This window comes from Numida meleagris, chromosome 9 (assembly GCF_002078875.1).
Source record: "Numida meleagris isolate 19003 breed g44 Domestic line chromosome 9, NumMel1.0, whole genome shotgun sequence".
Lineage (NCBI taxonomy): Eukaryota > Metazoa > Chordata > Aves > Galliformes > Numididae > Numida > Numida meleagris.
Genome location: NC_034417.1, coordinates 3,743,291 through 3,767,755, shown reverse-complemented (window position 1 = coordinate 3,767,755; position 24,465 = coordinate 3,743,291). Strand labels below are relative to the sequence as shown.

The 24,465-nt window shown below is 40.7% G+C and overlaps 1 protein-coding gene and 1 long non-coding RNA gene across 11 annotated transcripts in view; one reads left to right on the top strand and one right to left on the bottom strand.

The window, feature by feature from the left end:
* Positions 1-24,465, top strand: part of LOC110403869 (translation initiation factor IF-2-like) — a 52,483-nt gene that overhangs the window by 7,076 nt on the left and 20,942 nt on the right. Inside the window, exons 4-8 of one of the 10 annotated variants that reach the window (XR_002441862.1) lie at positions 3,384-3,495; positions 8,255-8,397; positions 13,257-13,673; positions 15,110-15,208; positions 17,831-24,342. The gene's annotated coding sequence lies outside the window, so the exon portion shown is untranslated. The other 9 variants (XR_002441863.1, XR_002441867.1, XR_002441865.1 and 6 more) reach the window with 9 other exon arrangements.
* On the bottom strand, positions 13,018-15,097 carry LOC110403874. The gene is made up of 2 exons (XR_002441876.1): positions 13,974-15,097; positions 13,018-13,890 (listed from the first exon to the last, which is right to left on the bottom strand). It is a non-coding gene; the product is annotated as an uncharacterized LOC110403874 (long non-coding RNA).

Here is a 24,465-nt window from a genome sequence, read left to right as displayed (position 1 = left end):
AGCTAACATCACTTTTCATTTTCCCATAGAATATAAGAACATCCTTAAATGAAAGATCACAGAAGAAAAATGGTGTGTGAAACGGTGCAGTGGTTTTCATTTTTGACAGGAATTGTCTGGCAGATATAATTGTTAATGAAATCACTTGGAATCACATCCCACATGAAAATTTGTACAATGCTTTTGAATGCCAGTGCATCTTCAGATAGTGCTGAGTTCAACTTCTGAAACTCTTGCATGTATTTGACATCTGAGAACTGAACTAAAACCAAATTAGAATCACTGTTTTTTTTCTATTTTATGAGGTCATGAAATCAGTACATTCTGTTGTGATAGAATATGAATGTTGTAACAACTCTCAGTTGCTGATAGGCACTATTCTATAAGATGGTTCTGCTGTAGGAACCAAGAATAGTCAATAAGATAAAAAAGTCATAAAGGTGGCACGCTCCAGATAAAACAGACTAGCTTTGCTTTGTCTTTTGCTCCCCAAAAGCTTGTAGAGTTTATTGTATCTCTGCTGCTGTTGTTAGCACAGCCTTCACCTTTCATCAGACTGTTTGATGACCTCATCCAGAGATCTGTAGCTGCAGTGTGACTCTTCAGGAAGAGCAGGGGTTTAAGCTGTTCCTTGTTATCACCATAACAGAATATTGAAAGAGCCAGTACAAAAAAGAATAAATCCTGTAGCAATGATTTTTAGTTACGCTGTCAGTTCAAACGTGTATCTCAGAACCAGTGCAGTACCAAAATCCAACTGTAAAAGTGATATGATCAGATACAATGCCTGCAGAATTGAACTGTGCTCTATGGAAAATCTTAGAATCTGAGTGAATGGGAGCTAGGGAGGAGATCAGGCAGAGGATTCAATGTAAATATCCAAAGAAGTTAATCCTGAGTCACCAGACTGAAATAATTTGCCGCATAGATTTATCAAACGGAGATCTTGTCATATCAATAGCTATCTTTCTTCAACAGAATAACTAGCTCCACAGACCAGAAGAATTCAATAGAACGAATCTAAGAAGCTTTAAACAATGCATTTGATACAGTGCCTAGTGGAAAATCACTATTTTTGAAATATTAAGTTTAATTATTCTTTTAAAAATGGAATTATTTTAAAATTGTTGTATTAAAATAGAAAGGAAGAGAATATGTGTAAGTATCACATGGCTAAAGATGAGATTGTAACAGGTTATGTTCAAAGAAAAATTATGAAGATGGAGAAGGAATCCATCACACTAATTCTTGTTCTTCGTGGACTGCTGTTGATGTCTAATATGTTTTATATTTAAAAATAAAGGGAGCTGAAATCCCAGATCAACCTGAGTTCTTATGAAATTTGCAGGTAAAACAAAGCAGGGTGGTATGACCAACAGCAGTAATGGCTACTTTATCATTCAGGAAGCATCAGACAATCAGAATCATAGAATCATAGAATTAGCTAGGTTGGAAAAGACCTACAAGATCATCCAACCATCCACCTACCACCAATAACCCCACTAAACCATGTCTCTCAACACTGTATCTAAATGTTTCTTGAACACCTCCAGGGACAATGTTGTAGTCTAGATAGATTGATGTCCTATTAATCAGGAGTCCTTAAACTGTACAGAGTCTCATTATGAAATATACCAGTGCAAACCTCAGTGCTCATCATTGATCCTAGTGATTGCTATAAGAAGGAGAAAGAATAGCATCCCAAAAGACAGAATCTCCCTGAGCTATGCTTCAGTGATCCCAAAGAGACCAAATAAAGACACACAGCAGCCTCTTCTTTCCCACATTAACCACTGGAGTCAGTCCCCTGTCATAGAAGAAAGGCAGCTGTCATGTTACTTCTTTATTATGTGCCTTCAAATCAAACCACGTCACCAGGGCCAGAGGAAGCACAAGGAAATCACCTGCTCTATTCCCTTCCTTTGTCCCTCTCAGCAGAGTGGCTCCTTATTTATTACAGCTCTCCTACAAATCAGTGCCACTTCCTTTTCCTTGCCATTCATTATGGTATAAATAGAAAGCTTTCAGTAAGAAAAGAAACAAAATAACAAAGAACCAAAGTTCTTCAGCAGCATCTAATTCAAGTTTATTTTTGACAGTTCTAACTGTATTCTAATCTTCCTGACTGCTTAGCAAATTGCTCCATAGCCTCCTTCATCCTACTTAGGAAGCAGTAAAGGCAGCCTGGAATAGACTACATAACTGTTAATTATCTGTAGGAAATATTGGGAAACACAAACTCTTCTTCTACCATATATTCCACAGCCCTAAGCACCAGCGTTCAGTAACCAAGCTATTTATAGATTCAGCCTTACTTCCGAAGTTTGTTTTTCTCATGAAAACATTAACCCCCTGAACAGTCAGCATACGTGACTTCTTATGGATAAGAATTTTATTGTAAGTTGTACATATTTTAAGCTGTCCCTTATCAAAAGTAAGTAAAAGCTTTTTAATAATAACTGAAAAAGTTACAAGATATCAACTACCTTTTGCAGATATTTTTTTAGGTGAAAGGTTGTACTTGGCGTATGAGAAAGGAATTAACGGCCTCTGCTTGTTGTGCTTCTACATCTTTTTTTTTTGACAGCGACGAACCATATGTACTTTTTCCTGTTGTTACTCTAACAAAGAAGGACTCTGTTAAATATTAAACATGTACGTGAATTAAGCACTTGCGTGCTGTGCTGCAAGTGTCTGTAGAAATCAGTGTGATGATCTCGAGTATTTGAATGACAAATCTCCTAACTTACAGATATAAAGAATTCAGTGTAGCAATTCTGAACTACAGACATGCATCAAAAGCCCTGTCCTACACTTTATGTTAAATCCTAGTCCCATAGATGGGTTAACTGCACAGGTGCGAGTTCCATCTGAACTTCATAGCTGGATTGGAAGCCTCTCATATTCAAACATTTCACTATTGATATCTCAGTTTAAAAGTCACTTAAAAGATCAAAATTTTTCTCTAGGGTGAAACCTCTGAAGGAGTACTGTCACACACAAATGTCTTGTCTGCCTCTCCATATTGTACTTGTTCAACTCTCATTCACCTTCATGTAATACTAAGTTATGTCCTGGTTAGATACCTGCGTTTTTTCTCAACAATGAACATTTCTCCTGCAACTCTGAGAATTATTCAGTCATTATAATTTCAATTTTTTAAAAAATATATTTTCTCTCCTCTAAAATGCACAAACTAAATCTACACTGGCTTTAAATTAGACACTGAGTTCTAAGAGCATACTCCCCATTCAATGCGAAGCAACTAGTAAGAATAGAACAGCCAGTCCCCACTGTAAATACTAAGGACTGAAAAACATGGCGGACATCTTCTTATCCTCTGACCTGAACTAAGTTTTTTATTTGCTTGTGCTTTTTCATAGAATAGCTGGAGTCAGTGTGAAAACACAGCCTTTAGGCAAAGTTGAACACATGAGCTGGCAAACACCTTCTGGAGACAATGAACTCTAATTAGAACCAAGGAGCTGGCCACATGTAAGTAGCGCGTGATTGGCCACGTAATACACACTGTCTGTAGTTTATCCACTTTCACTTTATGAGAAGAGATATGATACGAGCACTTGCTCTAATGGCAACTAGCAGATCATGTTCTGACATAACGGCACAAGAGTAACATACAGACCATAACTGTGGCATTGAATTTGTTTAATTTGCAGTGAAGTTTATTCCCTGTAGAGTCTGTGGGGCCTATGAAACTGATAATTGCTATCATAAATTTCCTGGGGGGAAAAATGACAGTCTGAGATTTTATGTATAAAGTACAGAGCAGATACAGTATACATAGCTTTCATGAGTTGAATTTTGCTAGCATCCTACATCTGAAATTTCTAATTAGCACCCACCTGAGCTTAGCACGAGAGGGAACCCACCAGAGCTTAGAAAGTTCCTTACACTATTCTAAACTTCATGTCAATACTGTGTGTATATCTCTGCCATTAGAATAATCAAACTTGAAGATGACGCTACATCTCTTGAGAACAAGAAAAGTATTTAAAATAAGTTGAGTCCTAACTGTGTACAGGACATGACAATTTTGCCCATAATCACATCAGATTTACCTACTTTGGGTGTATAGAGTTTAGAGAACTACTGTTTTGAATTGAAACAGTCTTCAAGGTAGAGCTATCCAGAAGTAGAAGAAAGGTTCCTTGGCACTTAGGTAGTGAAGGTAGTAGGCACTGATGCTTCCTGTCACCAGGATCCCTGAACTCTAACTGACATTTGTCAACATAGATATCATCTGATAGAACTAACATCACCTGATTTCCAGTTTCATTATAACAAGGCAGTCTGTAAGAGCAGACGTATTTCTTGCCTAATGCCCTCAGTCAGCTGCTGTACCACTGAGGTAATAGTTATTCAGGAAGAAAAACACTGAGCAGATGGATATGTTTACTGGGGAGCTAAACTGTGTGCAGAACCACAACTTACAATATTTCTGGGAATTAGTGTAGTCAGGAAAGGATAAAAGCATATTATAATTAATAACTGCATCCGTCAGCTCAATTACAAATGAGTTTGTAAGGTTGTGACTGGGAAACTAATTTTTTTCCATTTTTATCTTTCATAATTAATGCTATTAAAGTGTATACAAATACGTTTTTTTACTTACGAGATTCTTTTGAAAATATTTCTTTTTTATTGAACATTTAGGAAGTACTGAAAATACACAATCATATGATGTTAGACTATGAATTAAAATAGATCAAATTGCAAAATACAACTTTTTTCATAGAATCATGGGATGGCATAGGTTGGAGAGGACCTTAAAGATTATCTAGTTCCAGCTGCTCTGCCATGGGCAAGGTTGCCAGCCGCTACATCAGGCTGCCCTGTACCCCATCCAACCTCGCCTAGAATACCTCCAGAGGTGAGGCATCCACCACCTCTCTGGCAACTTAACCTCTCTTCCAGGAAGATCTGCTCCATGATCTTCCTAAGCATAGACATGAGGCTCAACAGCCTGTATTTCCTCAGGTCTTCCTTTCTCCCTTTCTTGAATATGGGAGCGATGATACCCTTTTTCCCGTCACTGAGGACTTTTCCTGACAGTCACGATTTTTCAAATATGCTGGAAAGCGGCGTAACAACCATATCAGCCCGTTCCTTCAGAACCCTGACGTCTAGACCCATAGACTTGTACGCTCTGATCTTAACCTCTTTTAGGATCTCTTCTGCATGGATGAGCACCAGGTCTAGCAACACTTCTCCTCTGGTGGGTGTGTACAATGCCTGAACCAGAAAGTTGCCATCAATGGACTCCAGGAGTCTCCTGGACTGCTTGCAGCTCACCATGTTGTTTTCCCAGCAGATACCTGGGTGATTGAAATCCTTCACCAGGATGAGAGCCTGCAAGCACAATGCCTCTTGCAGCTGAAGCAAGAAGACCTCATAAACAGGCTTCCCTTGATCATGTGGCCTGTAGTAGACCCTGACCACCAGGTGCCCTTTTTTGGTCCAGTCACGAATTTTAATCTACAAGCTCTCAACCTGCTCGTGACAGTTTCTCAGGGGCAGCTCTTCACAGTCTATTCATTTCTTAACAACTCCCCAACCTCTTCTACCTTGCCTATCCCCTCTAAAAAGCTCATAGCTCTCAGTCATGGTACTCCAGTTGTGTGGGTCTTCCCACCATGTTTCCATGATAGCAATAAGATCATAGTTTTCCAATTGCACCACGGTTCCCAGTCCTCCTGCTATTTCCCATGCTGTGTGCATTGGTATAGAGGCACTTCAGCTGGACTTTCAGCTGCATTACCTTTGTGGAGGAGCCCTCCCAAAGACCTCTGGGAAAAAATCTGAGGTTTTCCCCTGCTGCTTCCAAAAGCTACAGTGTTCCCTGACTCTTCTCTGTTCCTCAGCAGCACATCACCTTCCCCCATCAAATTTTGTTTAAAGCCCCAGTGATGAGCCCTGCTGGCTTGCTGCCTAGTATATTCATCATAAGATTCATCAGGTTGAGGGGCCTCACTAGCACCTTGTCCCTCTAGTTTAGCTATGCTATCTCACACCTTGTTGTGGGCAGGCTCGCTTCCCCTTTCAAACCTAGTTTAAAGCACTGTCAATGAGTCCAGACAGCTCCTGGGCCAGAATTCTTTTCCCCCTAGAAGATGCATGTAATGTAAAGCCGAGAGATGGCAACATAGAAAGACACAATTCCATTTTAGGAACTCATTTTAATTTTTTTTTACAAAAGATACTGACTATTCAGATTACCCAGAAACTGGAAAATTTCAGTGGAGACGGGTGAATTGTTATCTTTAACAATATATTTGGCATTTAAGCTATTTTATGTTCACAGGAAAAAAAAAGTCATTCCAGTTGTGGATTCTCAGGTGATTATGTATTTAAAAAGATAGATGAATCCTTTCTGAGATTTTCTTATTTGGCATAGTGTGATGAAGATGCGTTCTGAATGGGATTTAAGTCTTGGGATTTCCCACTTGAAGAGGACTGGTTCACACAGTTTCTGTTCAAAGGGCACAACTTACTTTACTGTCACTCTGTGTAATAATGTACAAAGAGTGGTGTGTTTCCCAGAAAAACAGCTCCCAGCCCAAAATCCTATTATGTACATTGAGATCAAAGAGTCATCTGAAAGTAGGCCATGTTGACCTACTCTTGTTATTCATGAAACTGGTCCAGAAACTGACCTCACTGCAAAACCGTTGCCATTGTTCTCGTGTGGGTAAAGGCAAGTAATAACTATGCAGAGTAAACAATAGCTCCACAACTGCAACAAAATTTTAAGGAGGAAGTGAAACAGAAAACTGCAAAATGCCTGCTTAGATCTGTGCTTCTTCCTCATGCTCAAAGGCAGCTGAGAACATGCATTACAGCTTTTGGGACCCTCTTATTAAACGTCATTTCCCCCTCCTGAAGATCTGTGTGTTCCTTGCTAGCCAAACTAAGCAGTAACATTTGATTTCTAAAGTAACTGGAATTTTCTTGGTTTCGATTTTATATTAAACAAAATAAAGTTTCCATTATCTTGTCATCACCTCAGCCTACCTGCTGCTATAATCCAGAATGAGTGCGGACTGCAGCATTGGTTGAGATGGAGACAGCAATAGACTCCAGGGAAGGAGAGGGATAACATTTTGGCATTTTGTTACCTCAGGTGTTGGTAGCGTCCATTCCAGAACAACAGCACAATTTCAAGCCTTTGAAGCATACAGACAAATTTTTGCTACAGCGTTATAATCTCTGCAGTTCCTCAAGCTGAGCTAAATAAATCTCTTCCAGGCAATGTCTTTTGCTCTGTGAATCCTGGGTCTGGTCAGCTCCAGGTTGCTAAAGTCCTCCATTACAGATAGATCTTTACCAGAAGGAAATAACTTCTCTTTCAGTCATCTGGGGCGAAATTAACACATAGCACATCTTCTCTTTGTTGGACACGCACTTTGATTACACACTGTACTAATTTTATGATTTCATAAACTGATGAACTAAGCCAATATAATTGGTAACACACTGATCTAATCTCAATTGCCATTTTGGTTTGATTATAATGTTCAGTAGTTGAGCCTATGTAATGTGCTTCTGTGATGTTAATATTTACCTTTGTATTTAAAATAATAAAATCAGAAAAAGCACATAGAACTGGATTATGCCTTCATATTTAATAGCCCTTTACAGGTTCCTCATGTAACACAAATTAGGGCTTTAAAAACAAAGGCCTTTCTTAGAGAAAATCACCCCTTGTCAGGAAAAGATGAATTCAACCTTATCCGCTTGCATGATCAGAGGACGGGTGAGTGTATCTCCTGCATATTCTACAGGAGAAGAATAAAAGAGCTTGACTTGAATAGCCGAGCAAACTGAAGGGTGATAAAGACACAGCTTTTCTGCGTAGCTGTCACAAGTGCTATGGAGGGAGAAGAGGTAGTGATGCCAATGCTGGCAGCTGTCAGAGGCTGACTGTGGCTGAAGATAAAGGAGCATATTCACCCAAAGACTAAGGCTCTAGACAAACTTTATAGTAGGTCAAGTCCTGAAAATCTAAAAAGTGGGGCTACTTGACAAGTGAGTTGCAAATTTCTATGTCTGGTATTTCTGAATGTATTAAGAATGCAGTTTTTTTCCTCTATTGATTGTTAGTGTTGTGCACATAAATTTCCCTGGAGATATCAGATAAATTGTCATGCTTTCACATTAACTCGATTTAAAAATTTTAGAAGGCTTTCTTTGTCACCAAGCAAGATTAAAAATTGTTTCTTTTCCCTGGAAGCAGCTCAAAGGCTTTTTGAAAGAAAGGGAATATTTCCTGAATGGCTCAAGTGCGTGGCAACATGATGTAATTCATAACATAAGTGCAATTCGTGGATGTTCCTCTTATCCTGAAGCTTGACAGGATGTGCAACTACTATGAATGGAGTAAGTTCCTTCATAAAGATGCAGTGTTTTGACTAACCAGTGAGTAAGAATTCTAAGGGCATAACTGATGTAATACTGACTGATGTAAATATTTTTACGTTTTCAGTATAGAAGGATGACCACAAATGCCAGATGTGCTGCTACCTCTAAGAATTTCTACTTGTTTTTGTCCAAGACTAAGAGGCACAGAGCAGCCATGAAGCATGACAAAAAATGGAATATAGTAATTCCAAGCAGCCTGCTGTCCGATCCTCCAGTCATCAGCTAAGCACTGAGAATTGCATAACCCTTTCAGTTTCATATAGTTCAGTCTATAGATGTGTCTCGAAAGGTGGTGCCTCTGGACACTACAATTTGAGATAGATTCTCTGACTCAGTCTCTACAAAGAAAGTCTTCATGCAGGATCCCCCATGAATTCTACCTTCGCCATACAACCTGACCCATTTTTAAGAATTTTTCATATAACCTTTTGTTTCATGAGCAGTCTTGTGTATACTGTTTCCTCAATGAGTGCTGCAGACCTCCTGGCAGCTTTTCTACTTTAGATCCTTTTGAGGGATTTTTATTAGTTCTTATGGCTTCCTTTTTGGGGGAAGCTAATTCTAAAACCAGAGCTTATACTCTTTTCTGTTTCTGTGGTTTGGACATTATTTTTGAAGGATGTTTGTTCATTTTGACAAGGCTCCACTTCCTGTTTAGCCATACACTTTCTTTGTGATTTTATCCTTCTGAAAGCATGTTAGACAAGGTGTTTACCTCCAAACTTCAGGTAGGAGTTCTGGAAATGCTCCCTGCACAGTTTCTGATAAATTTCCTTTCATCAAGCCTCTTCATTTGTCTGCAGCTATGTATTACCATAGTAGATCTGATTTTTCCTCCTACATGGTCTTTACTGTAAATCTATTCATTGTTATGAATCTTGCACACTGACCTCATGTGTGTCAGAATTGGCTTCTCATTCTGTGGGTCTCTGACTACTTGAAGAACAAGGCGCTTACTCTGTCTTGTGTCCTTGCAAGGCATTTACTCAGTGTGTCAGGTAGACTGAATTTTTCAATCTCTCACATCTGTTTTCAAAGTCAGATTTTATAACATAGAACTAGAGCTTGAAATATGTGGCATAGACTCATCTTACATCTTCATCAGATTTGTTATGTCCTCTGAGTAACTTTACTTTACTGCAAGCTCAGGTTTGTCCCTAGGCTTCAGTGCTAGTTATGAAGTCTTCCTGTTCTCTACTGCATTAGGATTGGTGGATGTGCACTTTCCTGGAACGTACTTATAAGTAACTCTTTTGCTAATGCAAGCAGAAACTGTCTAGTGACAGGTGGTTGTTGTTTTTTAGACTCTGATAAACAGAGCTGTCTCAGCATGAGACAATTGAGAGGATTATTTTTGGCCTTCAGTAATAATACTCTGTTTCTGTACACTAATACCTAGTCCTAGTTCTCGGCTGTTAGCTCTGGCTCAGCACAATACTGGGAGGATGTGCCAGATTTCCCAGACCACTACAGAACCACGGAAATGGGAGATTTCATGGCTGTGCCTCCACTGTTACCCTTCTCCTTTTGGCTCAGCTCTCTATAATCCCAGGCTCTGTTTTGCATGGCACAGCAATGTAATCTGGACTCGGGCTCGTGAGAAGATCACCATGTTGTGAGTATGAGAGCTCAGCTAGAGCTGGGCAATATGAGAAAAGCAAAATCACAGACAGGGGCAGGATTGTTGAAATTGAGAAAGTCAGCAGCTCAGTGATGCAGGCGGAAAATCATTTACCTAGAAAGGTGTGGAGCCCTGAGGAAAAAATAAGGAATCAAGGGTGTCAACTCAGCGAATCTCAGGATGTGCCTCTGCCAGGGAACAAGGGAAGCCCACAGTCCCCCCGCCCCTCCCTGCCTACCTCCTTTGTCTGAGAACTTGTTAGTCCCAGCGTATCATCTTTGTGCATAAGGCAACAAATAATTGCTTTGTACCTTGAAGGTGTATGTATGCTGCTTATAGCTTGTCTGTGTGTGTGGTAAAAGTTGCCCAAGCCAAGTGACACAGAAAGAGGAAGAAGAAGAGGTACATGTGTGTGCCAAAAACACCAGCATGGAGAAGCTGCCTGATGATATTTCTCTGAATGACAAGTTCATATTCAACATGAAAGCAAAGAAGAAAACTGTTGGTGCTTTGTAACATACAGATAGTTTGCCCCTGGATGGAAACAAACAAAAAAAAAGAAGCTGTTTACTTGTATCAAATGTTGAATGGGAAAAAAAAAAAAAGGAAAAACACCACCTTGTCACCATTCACGTCTATTTCCATCTAAGTATCAAGCTTTATGGCCTACCACTTTACCAAGGCCACTGTGCCAGCAAATTACCCTCTCCTCATAGTTGGCAGCACAAGATATGGAAGCACAGGATAGGAATCCTACTGATGGTCACCTGTCACAAGGTTAAACTGATAGCTGCCATTCTGAGGTGTAACTGGTGGTTACAAGCCTGCTTTATTTATAAGGCTCCTTAATTTACCGGTGTAGCTGTGAAAAGTTTGCCACATCTTTCCACAAGCCAAAGGGAAATAGGGATTGATGTTTCATGTCAGACAGAAGCTGAATCATTGCCTAAACCAACATAAATTACTGCTCTATAATCTCTCAGTAAATTAGTTTTACCTTTTCATTGCATGAGGAAATGCCAATAGGCTTAGAGACAGGAATCTAAAATAAAGGCACTGGCACAACCATATCATTTGTTTAACATAGGAGGAGATAAAATTCAAGAACTACTAGCAGACATAATTGAATCATTTTTCCTTCACTTTTGTCTATAATTTGGATTTAAGAAATTCTTAAAAGAGTGTGTTACCTGATGTTTTCATTGCAAACACCAACAATCTTCAGAAATAATGTGGCAAACTTATGTCCCAGGAAAGACCAGGGTGCATCCTGCTATTGTTGAAATTGTGCTATAGTTAATATTATTCATTTGAAATAGCTTGTTTTAGAACTTAACTTTCAGAAAATACACATTAAAAATATATATATGTTGACCTGGCATATTTTATCCTCAAAACTAGTAAACTGTTTTTGCTGCTTGAAAAATTTCCACTGTTCTGTTTGTTCCCCTGCCTTGACCATTGCTGCTGTGGACCCTCCCAGATCTCCCTTGCTTAGCCTTTTTGCTCAGTTTGTCTCTCTACTCTGTTCCTCCTCTCTTCTTTTGTCTTCTGTGAGCCCAAGTCTTTGAGCTGCTGACTGCTTGGCCAGCTCTGCTGGTCCCCCCAGCCACCACCATCATACCAATGTCATCAACAACTCCTGCAGGGGCTGTCATATCCTACCACATCCCCAAGGCAACCTGTCAGCTTGCTTCCCTTCTCTCAGCCTTCATCCCTCCTTATTCCACATCCATTCTGTCCTAGCAGGAGAATCAATGCAAGCTCTGAAAAGACAAGCTCTGTGCTGTGGCCCGAGCAGCTTCGTTGTGGAAAGTCTGACTCTACTTGTATCCATGAGCTGAATCAGGTTTAATGGCTCTCTCATACACAGCTTTATCAAAAATAAGAAAATTTAATTCTATCAAACATGCACAAACTAGACAAGAAATACTGACATTTTAGCAAGTAAGATCTAAATCTACATGGATCATATGCAAATTACAATTTATCAAGGCCTTCTAGCTTTCATGAGAACATCAAGCGGTCTAACCCTGTTACAAGACCAACAGCAATGCTGTGTTTGAATCATTTTCCCAAGCCTTTGGAGATAAGAATTAAAAACCAAGATCTCATTCCTAAACTTGATCCTTAGAGATGACTGTGCCTTTTGATCAGTGTTTCTTGCTGAAATGCAGCCTTGAGCGTAGCATTCAGGCTAGAAAACTTGAGGCCAAACATTTATAAACTGGCAAAGTTACAAATGACTGAAATCCAGCTCTGATGACAGGAAGCGTCAAGCAACATGAATAACCGGTGTTATGAGATACACTTGTAATCAGCTTCCTAATGTTTCTGGTATCAGTACATTACCTTTACAGCTCTGAAGCCATTTTTCAAGCAAAGTTATAAAAAGAATCTGTTTTCCTAGGTTATATTTATGCATTATAATTATGGCTGTTTAGAGCATTATACGTTCACTTGGTGAAAGGACATTAAATAAGCTTCACAAATATTTAATCAAGCTGCAGCATGACTTAAGTTTACTTCTCTCTTTCTGTAGAGAGCTAATAGCCATGCCTGGTGGTTGCTGTAGTTACCACTTACTGGAAAAGCATGAAGGCTGTTCTTCCTTTTGGGTCTGAGATTTCCTTTCTGAAGCTTTGTGTCAACTAAAACACTAACTATAGCTTTTCAGAGAGTAAATCTACTTCAGTCAGGCCATTTCACTGACAGATATTTTGCAAAGTTGTTTTGATTTGGCGTGGTGTTTTTTCCTAATATTACCACAGAGTGCTGAAGTAACTCCATAAAGTTAACATTTATTGTTGTATATAAACTGAAATGAAAGCTCACAGGCTTTGTGTAATGGGAGATATATTTTTCTGTTTTATTTTGTTTTGTGAATTCTGTTAAAGCTGGTCAAAAACAAATTGGAAGAAATTTAAGTACTGTGTGTTGTTCCTGAAATAGCTTTCCTGGGTCTTTCCCAGAAGTGCTGTGGGTTTTGTTTTTTTGTCTGTGTTGGTTTTTTTTTTATTTTTTGTTTTGTTTTGTTTTATTTCCAGCAATGACCACAGAAAGAGGGACGATTAGTTGTTTTTTAGGTTGTAAGGTATCAAGTTTCTCCCCTTGTTCAGCCTTAATTAGATTGTTGAATATGGCTCTCTGGCTACTTGCATTAGTATGACTGAAAATGATCTCTCTTCTCCAACAGCTGGTGGTATTTCAGCAGGGAGGCAGTGTTCCACTGTGCAGCACCAGCCCTGAAACGCTGAAGATGTGCCAGACTTGGGCAATAAAAGGGACCTTGTTCTGCTTCAGCTTCAGCCTTGTCCAGCATCATGCAGTGACACTTGGAGATCTTCCAAGAACTTGTGTCACAGCTTCTGGTGGAGCAGAGGACAAAGTAACCTAACTACTACCCTGCTTTGTGCTGTAACAAAGCTGTTCTCATGCAAGCCGGTTTAGAAAGTTACTACTGAATACAAAAGGCATTTAAAAATATCTCTATCTAAAGACATAAATGAAATGCATGTTGTTGTTTTTTTCCACCACTAAATTTGAATGAAGAAGAATACAAGAAGCAGGAGATGAAATTTGGTTTAAGAGAATACCAAGGAAGGAGGAAAAGGTAAGCAGTACCTAATAGATATGAAATGCTTGTTGAACTGTTTTAAACAGCCACTTCACTTCATTAAGCCTAGCCATACCTGTTCTCATATATCATTCCAGAAGTTACAAACAGCAACTGCTGAACAGGTCACATGGGGCTGGAGATTCCATTCATTGAACTGTAGCCATGAGACTCCAACTGCAGGGCCATAGCACTACCTGCTGCACAAGTTTATCTGAAAATAAAGAGATAAGTAAAAAATAACCATGAGGTAATAGAGAAAAAATGATAAAGATAGGTATGCAACTCCTTCCATACCAAAAATAGTATAGAGCTCCTCAGCCTGGAAAACACAACGGATGATAGAATAAACTTTAAAAAATCACAGAAGACAGTGAATAAGGAACAATTGTTCACTGCTTATTCCAGTGCAAGACCAGCAGGTCATCAAAGAATGTTAATAGCAAGCTCAAAAGAAAGTGAAGCACTTTTTCCATGAAACACTTCGCTACAGGAAATTGTGCATACTGAATGTTTACACCAATTCCAAAAGCCCTGCAACAAATTCATAGAGGAGAAACCTGTTAGGCACTATCAAACACAAGGAAACTGGCTGCAGGTCAGGAAGCCCTGGAGCAGTCTCAGCTGTGTAATCTGTGCCACGTCACGTGAGCTGCTCTCACATTCCTTCTTAGCCAGCCTCTATTGCAATATACTGCATCAACACAATACTGTGATAGATGAACCTTGGGGTTGACCAGGTATGGCCATTTCTGTTTCTGGCATAGCAGCCTTGCATGCAGCACCATAACTGTTCATGGGCCATTTGGCCACTTCTGCTGGCAGCACAACAAGAAGAGCACACCATCACCTTGCTGTTGGGCTCCCTGTATGGTAGAAACTAGTTTGCACGTGCTTTGAGCCCACTGCAGCTATAGGGTTGGAGAGACAAGTTGAATCTTAACTGCTATGTTTATTTACAGTAATTTGCTCAAACGTGGACTTTCACCATTAAAACGTAACAGCATAAATATGCATATAGTAAATCCCAGTCAAAAAGTAAATTAGCAAGATGCCAGCTACCTTATCTCTCCTCTTCATTTACATCGTGACTTATCGCAGTTGACATTTCAGTAAGGCTGTAGTAGCTGCTCTGAATTTGAACATTCATAAGAAGAAGATGCAATACACTGGCTTTGATGTCAATAGAATGTCAGTCTCTGCCTACTTTGTTCAGTCTGAACTTAATTGCAGGAACTGCATTAATAGTCAACATAAGCCATCTGTTTAAACATGTGTGTTTTGGAAAGAAGTGCCGTGTACAATAAACACACTCACTGTAATGACTCATATATCTGTTTATGTGAAATGAGGATTTGGCAATTTCCCTCACAAAAACATTAAATTACAGGTTAAAAGCAGTTTTATATCAAGTTCATTTGTTTATGTGGCAGGTCTGATGGTTTGACAGTTTTGATGCAGTCTGGGAAGTATGTTAACCGTGAGGCTGCTGAACCTAACTGTTTGCCAGCCTTCCCTCAAGAACCTGTCTGGTAAGTCAAAGCTGCCCCGAGAAATGTCAGCAGTTCACGGAGTTCGGTGGCTGAGAGGCACATAGAGGTACAATGGCAAAATGTTCTTCAGTGAATTTGGCCAGGGCGCACATGGAGGAAGGGCACTGCTGCCCAGGTCTGATAGAGTGGTTAACTCCAAAACATCCCGAATAAGCATGGTGTGGCTGGCAGCCTCGCTAGGCAATGCTTGCAACCACTGTAGAGCCATGAATGAGCTACCTTCATAGGCATTATGCATTGATCTTGCATGAGGTGAAGCTGTTTCCCTCTCCTTCGCAGACTGAAGCTGCGTCAAGCAGGGGAAAAGTCAGAAATATGCCACCTCTCATTTTATCTGTCAGACTACCACAGGAAAGCAGGCTTTCATTTCCCTGTTCTTCCTTCTAAGTGCATATTAGATGTTACTTTTAAGAGTGAAACAACATGCCATTAGATATCTTTTCTGGTGTCGTTTCTAAGTAAGCTTTATTAAATTAATCATGATAATGCACTGGTGCCTCAGCCTCTTCAGCAGCAGCATAAATCATGAATCGTCTAGTTTCATACACACTGAGCGGGGATGCAGAGCCTAGCTGCCTGCTTCCCACTCGCATGTACAGAGTAGTCTTCTGTTACATTTATCTGTCACAGATACACAAAACATTTATGGACGCCAGCATAAAGTGGAGGCTCAGAAACTGCTGGGGAAGAAATGTATAGTAAAGGCAAACGGTAAATTAGGAACTCTATCACCTTTTCTCCCCTGAGAAGTTAGTTTGATATTAGTATGGCCCTGCTTTTTTTTCCCTTTTTTTCTAGAACAATTTAAAATTCATGAGATATATAAGAAGTCCTCATTTTATTTCCTTAATCTTGCTATTGCCCAGACTGCTTGGTCCAATGGGGTGTGATGTTGCATTAAATGAGGAGGTCGGTAATGTTTTAAGATGTACTCTAATATCAGCAGTTTCCTCATTTTTTTTCTACTTCGCGTACCTGAGGGAATTCTACACAGTAGATTTTGTTAATGCTTATATTTCTGTGAGTTTGAAGTGGACATGGTCTCAAGAAACCTGCAGGACTTAGTATTACATGTTGCGCTGGGTATCTCTCCATTCGCATCTTCTTATCTCTCCTGTTTTGTAGTTTACAGAATGTTTGGTAGCATAGGCCTGCATTCGTTTAACCGTGTTTATGTAGCTAGCAGAAATATCCTAGCACCTACCACTACTCAGTGTATGAAACCATTGCCCCTTCTGACTGCTTATTAGCTCCTAACAATGTTTGATTCAAATTCTGTACCCCACCGTTATCCTTTCCACAGACAGTTTTTTTCTTCCCAGAGAAAACTGCTATTAATTTTTCCATTGTTTCTCATCCCACATACTGAATATTTACACCCATCAGAAGTTCCTAGCACGGAGAAACGTATATCCAACCTGCCCCATATCAGCACTACAGAGGCACTAAGCTCTTAGAGCATCTTGGTGACACATTTATTTTTATTACCAAATTCAGCTCATCACTAGAAACATCTGTGTTCACAATTTCAAATATTTTGTACCTTTCTGCAAAACACAATCGGTCCAAATACCTCAAGATCTTTGTTGGATTTTCTATGCAGAATGCAAACAAACATCAACAGTTTTACTCTTCCTGTACTTCACCCTTGAAAATAGTTGTTTACAAATGTGCGTACTGCCAAAAAGCTATGACATGAATAAGGCATCATTGTGATTTTTCTCTGGTAAGAGAGGTCTTTATAAAAGTCTGGTAAATAGGCATGGTCAGATTTTTGAGTTGAATGTCTGATTGCAATTCCATACAATCCGTTCGAAAATTGTCAGGTAATTTATTTGTGTCAACTGAAAATAGAATCACAAATATACAAAAAAAATTGATGATTTTTTCAGCAGTTGTGAAACCTGTTCTCAAATTCCTTTATCAGAATGGAAAGCACGGCTGCATATATTTCACTGTTCAGAGGACTGTTGTCAGCCAGCATACCAAAATGCATAAAATTATTCACCGTAACTTGATTTAGCACTGCACAGTTCCCTCTCCTCATCCTGGTTTCAGCCCAGACTGCTGTCTGGTTTTTGCTGAGCAATGGGTGCATATCCAGGGCCAGGCCGAGCCACTTGGCAGGGAATAGCCACCACAGTGGCACGGGGCAGGGGGTGGCCGCAGGATGCACTGGGCCAGGCTGCATGCGGCCCAAGGCCCACAGGTTGGACATTCCTGGACTAGCTGATCTCCTTAGGTCCCTGCCAGCATCAACCATCCTGTGATGCTGAAGCTGACAGAAAGTCATGGACCAATGTCCTAACAAGGGCTGATTTTCATTAGAAATGAGAGTTTAACCTGCTACAAAGTTCTTATCAAGAAAAAGTGAACTATGAGCAGTGTCCAGTCTTGAAACAGTGTTTACAAGAACGCTGAGTGGAAATATAAATAAGTGAAGCAGATTAGCTCCATATTGATAATCCTAGTTCCGCATTTTGTTTTTCAACTTTATCGTTTTCTCCTCTAGTAACTTCCCTCAGATTGTGCTGGATTTTGACCTTTAAAAGGTCCCACAAAACAAGTATCTCTTTTTTTTTTCCATTTGCATTCCTGCAGTTCTCAAGTGTTCTGCCCCGTCTGGCTGTTTGATGTTGAAGTCCCATCTTCTGTACACATGCAGTAATTTTCAAGCATGATGGATCATTCACTACCATCTGGGACATGCTATTGCCCAGAAACTTCCCTCCAGTCCCATCCTGAGGCAACCTTAGCTCATTCATTCCTACAGGTATCTTTAAAGTAGATGGTTAAATGAAGCCGTATGTATTTTTAGAACTATTACAGAAATGTGCTTCACATAATCCTTTTGGCACGCATTTACAAAATGTGCCCATTTCTCCCCAGTAAAAATGTTTAGGACAAATTTTAGAAAACTCACTATTGAATTGTTTTGTACTCAAATTTTACACAGGCTTGGATCATGTCTAGTGCTTTCGGTGGGAATAGCTCTGTTTTACCAATTTTTTCATATTAATGGTTTTGCTTTAGATTTCTCTCACAGAGCTGGAGAATAGTTTAGGGAATTTTCTGAATGGAAATCAGAAGTTTTATCTTCATGAGAAAGATGTAAAATGAATTCTCAGCTGCACTGCATCCTCTGTCAGGGAATAGGAATAATCACTCTCTCTGAGGAAATGTTTCTGAAGCCAGTTGTACCTATTTAGACATTCTTGACAGCACCCCACAAGACAACACCTCCATTCCCAGCCCAGCCGCCTGCCATCACTAATGGGCTACATGTGGCATGATTCTTCCCCTGGCTGTGCCAAGTACTTTGTTGTCTTGGTTGCAATAGTGGTCAGCTATCGCTTCACAGCTATTTCCCAGGGAAAAGAAAACTGGTTACATTTGGGAGGGAGAAGACAATAGAGATGTTTACCTAGGAATCACAGAAGCACAGAATGCTTTGGGTTGGAAGGGACTTAAAGCCCATTCTGTTTCAACCCCTGGCCATGGGCACAGTTGCCACCGACTAGATCAGGCTGCCCAGAACCCCATCCAGCATGGCCTTGAATACCTCCAGGAACCTGGTAATTTGGAAGCACAGTTTACACCCTGGAATGTATATATCCTATTCCCAGTGATTCCACCGCATGTAGCTTCTCATAACTTCATATAGTTAATAATATAGTTAATAATACAGGTTCGTAACAGTGTTTTTGATGTTAACCAGACAAGCCTGTACCACTGAAGAAGCTTAATTTCAAGAAGTCAGTTACACCCCTCATAAGAGTTCAGGAAAGCACATTGTTTAGCAGATAACCTTTATGCACAGAACAAAAGCAGATACTGGACAAACTTGCAGTATATCTCAGAGCCCTGTAAATGCACCTTGCAGCTATGGGTTATATTTAGCTCTAACCTTGTTTTGAGAACAAGGTCAATCAGGTCTCGTGTTTGGGAAAATCCAGGACACAAATCTTGCAGGTGGCACCATCTGAGCCCCTCTGAAATGGACACTCCCTGCTGGAGGTCACATTCACTTCCACCAGCCTCATGCCCTGAGAACAGAAAAGAGCCGTGAGTCCCAGGCTTAACTCACTTGTGGCATGAAATGAGGCAGCCTTGCACTCCTCAACTACTCATGCAAAAGCAGCTCTCTTTATGCACAGCAGTAAGCCAAGAGCTCATTTTACAGTGTGCTGGTATTACCAGCTGTGGATTTGAGGCTACAGCCTACTGAGCAGACAGAGTATATCACCATTCTCATTGCTGGTTTGTGCTGCCTGAAAACTCCTACACTGATCTGAGACTGCACAGCTGAATTACTGGCTTGCAGAAGCTTCAACGCGTTAGGCAAAATAATTAGGGATGTGGGATTCATTGAACACAGTTGCTCTTTCATCATCAGTCACTGCTTTTGCTATCACTCAGGATGAACCATTTGCCTAGGTGATTTCCCCATATGGGCTTCAACTCTAGGTCAGCATCAGCTTCAGCATAATTTATCAATCCCTGCAGGCCAGACAGCTGTTCTTGTGAAGCCTGTTTTTAATATCAAAGCTTTGCCACACTGTTTTAAGTGTGTGTCAAAACAGTGCTGGGACCTCCAGCTCTAGCTCTAGCATCCAGCACAGCAAAAGCCAGCTGTGCCCAACTGATCCCTGAAATCCGATGGTTGGATCCCAGCAGAAAGCAAATCTGGCAGACACAGTTCTGCTATAGGCACTGGACTAGAGCTAATGTGCAGCCAACCAGAGTTTCATCTACAGTCACAGTTACATACATTAAATAATCTGCTGAAGTCAGAGAAGCCTCAAACAAACTTAAGCTGGCTCTGTCATTTCAAGACAGCATTTGTTATTACTTTCATTTTTACTGAAATGATAAATTCAGGTTTATTGCTCACTGGAAGTGGCTAATGGTTAGGACAGGAAGGTTTCGCACACACACAAGAAAACAGAGCAAAGATTGAAGTTAAATGGTTAAATATCACATCTTAAGGAACTGTGTGTTTTGGTAAGGGGGTGATAGAAATAACCATGGGAATTTGAGCAGTACCCCTCTGAGCTACTCTAGCTCATCCTTCAGCTCTGCATGTGAGAAAAGAAGCACCGTTAGCATGAGGCTCTTATTCAAGTGCTCTTCTCACTGTGTTTCTTGCCTGTTATGTGTAGGCAAAGGGAAACTCTTCCTTTCAGGAAACTGAGGAACATCATGAGACTTAGCCAGTCAGCCACATAAAACTGACAGCACTGAGCAATGTGCCAGCCCTGGAGAACTATACTTGTGTGACCTCCTGGACTTCACAGCAACAGTTTAAACTCACAGGCTGTGACTTGGTGCCCTGTACATGGCTCCCCAGCTAAGCAATCTAATGAAGACCCAGAACTTTGGCTGGCTGTCTTTCTTAAAAAAAAAAAAAAAAAAAGGCACTCAATTTCTTTTGCAACCAACCCTCTCACTCACCTTATGGTCTTTCACATGCTTCCTGGGTTTGCCCTGAAAAGGCTGAGAAATGCAAGTAGAAAAGTCATTAAGCTTTAACAGGAAGGAAGTGAACTGGAAAATCTTGTTCAGTTTTTCTGTCTAGTACATGTGATGCTTGACAAGGTCAGGTTCTCACTGTACCACTCAGGGCAGATAATTTTGCAACATTACAACATTTGTGACCAGAAATAGAAAAGGAATAGCAGAGGGAATTAAAAAAAAATTCCAAAGACAGCTCTCTGCTCACCTGTGGTGGTATCAAGGCGAAAAGATACTGCCATTTCTTATCATTGCTGTTTGTTGGACCCTTCTTCTCATCTTTGGGACTGTGCTCAATTTCCAATTGCCAAATGCCACCAGTGGTTTAGCAGTAGCCATTTGTGTTCCTCACAGGAGCAAAGAACTACTGGGAGCTCTTTTCCTCTTACAAGAATCCCTTAAATACCAAGAAACTGGCAGCACGAAGCATGACTCCCTGAAGTGATCCAAACACAAAGAGAGCAGTCCTTCTTCCCCTCTCTGCAGGCTGTGTGATGCTGTGCACAGATCAGGGTGAGGGCTAGTTTCAGGCTGCATTTGCAGTCTACCAATTCCTGCCACCTGCATTTTCTATCAGTCACTTTTCTGCGCAGTATGTTAGTTCACGGGCACGCTGGAACATTCAACTTCCTTTTACCGTCACTATGAGGAAAGATAGTCCAGAAAGATTTCAAAAGAAGGAGAGGAAGATTGGTTTTCTTCTAACACGCTATTAATAATGTTAATATTTCTAGAGTGCATTTTAGTGCCAGTCCTCAGCATTAAGTCTGTATTGAATACCATCTTATTCAAAAATGCACGCGAATCTTATGTGGCTCTGTGCGTGTGTGTTCAGAATACACAGTAATGGAAGAGAGATAGCATTTAATTATGCCATTTGTTTCATGAGTGCAAGGCTACTGTTTGTTTTAACCAAACATCCTGCCACAAAAAGCCATCAATAGATGTGACTCATTACCTTTCCTGCCTTGGCCAAATATCATGCCCCACAGTTCAGCCCCCTGAGCAAGTTGAAGTCCTCTAACCCAGATGCAGGACAAGCGGGAGGCTCTGAAGCAGGCTGTAGTTGCTGGAGGATGGCCCAGCGAACACGTGGCCTGTGGTACTCCTAAGGATTTCTCTGGGACAGCTTTCCTGGCCTGGGGCAAATATCCTGGTGACCCAAATGTAGGTTTTTCACAGATTTTTACATTTGTCTAGCTTTTTTCCCCTCGGTTTTCTGAGGAAAATAAGAGTTACCTGCCACATCTAATTGCTACATTATATCCAAAGAATTTGTGCCCATCAGACCCCACCATATTTTCACTTTTTCACTGCAGCTTCTACAGTGGCCAGCCTCTTTCAAGAGCTGCCTCCCAGGAAGGGCTCAGAGACAGCATGGGTGCCATTTTCAGCAGAGCCTTTCCAGAGCTGGTCTGAAAAAACAGGAGCAGCTTTGAACAAATGGTGCCATACATGGAATGTGATACTGCAGTAACTGTGTCTCCTAATCCCTGGTCTACACATCTGTGCTGTCAGGCTTTTGAGGTCATAGGTATTTGCTTCCCATGGTGTTATTCCTGAACTTTACATGAAAAGCAGCAAAGTTGTAGGAACTGCATTTTACCCTGCAGAGTGTAATCTGTGCAGGCTTGTTTCTGATTTAATAATCAGGAAAGTGGCATCAAAATAAGGAAATGCTTGCTTTGCAGTAACGTTTGTCCCCGACCATCTGAAGAGGCATGCCTAAAATAACTCTGTTTCAAAAGGCCAGCACAATTAGTACATCCAGTGCAGCAGAAACAGATAATGTTTGCTTAGCAAAACAAGAGTCTGGGATCTTGGCAGAAAGAACTTATTTTCTCAAATATTTGTCACTGTTTTTAAAACATGTTGTTACCAAGTGATCCTTTGGCCAGTGAGCACCACCGAACACCTCTGATCATCCTACCCCAAACTGGAGTTTTCGTTTGAGAGAGCCATTTAGAGTGCCATTTTTCATACATGGCATTTTAAACGTTAGAAAACTTCTGATCAGAACACCTCTTAACTCTGAGAAGCTGTTTTCCAGTGCTAGGACGTGGATTTTCTTCTTGCTGTTGACTCATATTAGCACTGAAGCATCACGATTTTTTTTTCCAGGTTGAGGTATCCGGTTGCATTCTTGTTTGCTCATGCAGGTGTTTTACGTAACAGCCCCAAGACAACTGACGCTTTTGGAAAGCAGCTGCAGCATAGGCAGCATTGTAGGAGTTCACCACTTACAGTTTAGTTCAGCTCTAAGATCATAAGAAAATAAGCCCAAGTCATCCCCTAGCAGGCAAGCCTATCATCAAACTTCTGTAAGGAGGCTTTCTCAGAAACAAGTCATTTTTAAAGATCATTAGAAACAGCTCAATTCTCTTTCAACTGACCAAAGGTGAAGCTTTTTCCTCTCTGAATACCTGACTAGATGAGCCCAGCTGGAAACTTATTTCCCTATTACAGGAACGGAGGACTTTCTCCAGGTACTTAATTCCATCCCTGCCTGATGAAGGATGAAACTTTACAACCACCTAGAAAATACATTATGCCCACTAGCATGGTGAAGAGAACATTCAGGAAAGATCCCATAATTGTGTGTAAATGGCTGATGGGGGGCAATAAAGAGGACACTACTCTCAGCAGCAGTCAGGCATTGTAGCCACCAGAGCACCTTCCCACCTCAGCTGTTCCATCTTTTTGTCCCTGTGGTACAGCAGTGGCACAGCATGCAGACACACAACTGTGGTGTGACTGCAAGTGAACCTCTGACACCTATAAATGTTTCCTTCTGTGTGACCTCAGCCTCTTTCTCCATGTGGGTGTACCTGTGAGGGAACTTCAAGTTCCAAGGACTAAAAGTGTGATTTGTCATCTGCCTGAAGAAGAAGCATCTGACTTCCTCTGGGGAATTCAATACCATATGAGAAAAGCAGGAAGAAACAGTTCAATTTTAAGTCGGTCTGGCATACAATGAGCATTTTAAAGGGCTTTGTTTCTTTCGCAGCAATATTGATTCTTTCTTGGAGTTACACTTCTTAATTTCACTTCTCCCCACTGCCTTTGTGTTTTCTCCAGTAGTCAGTTTGCCCAAGTTCAAAGATACAAGTGTCAGTGCATCACATCCTGCTGTGCAAACATGGATCAGTACATTTAATTCTCTCCTTCAGCATAGAGGGATTATTATTACATTTGATTTTAATCATCTTCTGGGAATATACCCAGCCATTCCCCTGTGCAAATTGTGCTTTGTACAGAGATTGTTTTAAGAAGTTTCTCACGTGAGATGGACCAAGGAATAGCAGCGAGCATTTCTGAGCACTCACGGTCACAGTTAACATCTTTTGGGCTTTTTCTGCTATTCCAAGGAAGAAAATCCTTGCTGGGGTAGTTAAACCTGAAAGAGAATCAAATAATTAGGTGGCCAGACAATACCACAACCTCCCATGAATAGGCCCATGGTTTGCAGGCAGTTATACTCATGCCAGAGTAGAGCAGGGGGAGGATCTGCTAGAAATCCATTTGAAAGAGCTTTTAAGCTGTAGATTTGGCATAAGCAAAGCCCCATTTCTACGGCCTCATAATGAGCTCTGAAAAAAAAACCTTTTTCTATGCTCCATGCCTACCTACCTTTCACATAATGAAGCCTGTAACTTAATCAAGGGGGGGGGGGCAGCAACAGTCCTGGACTTTCAAGACAATTTCTGCCTCCCCACACTTGC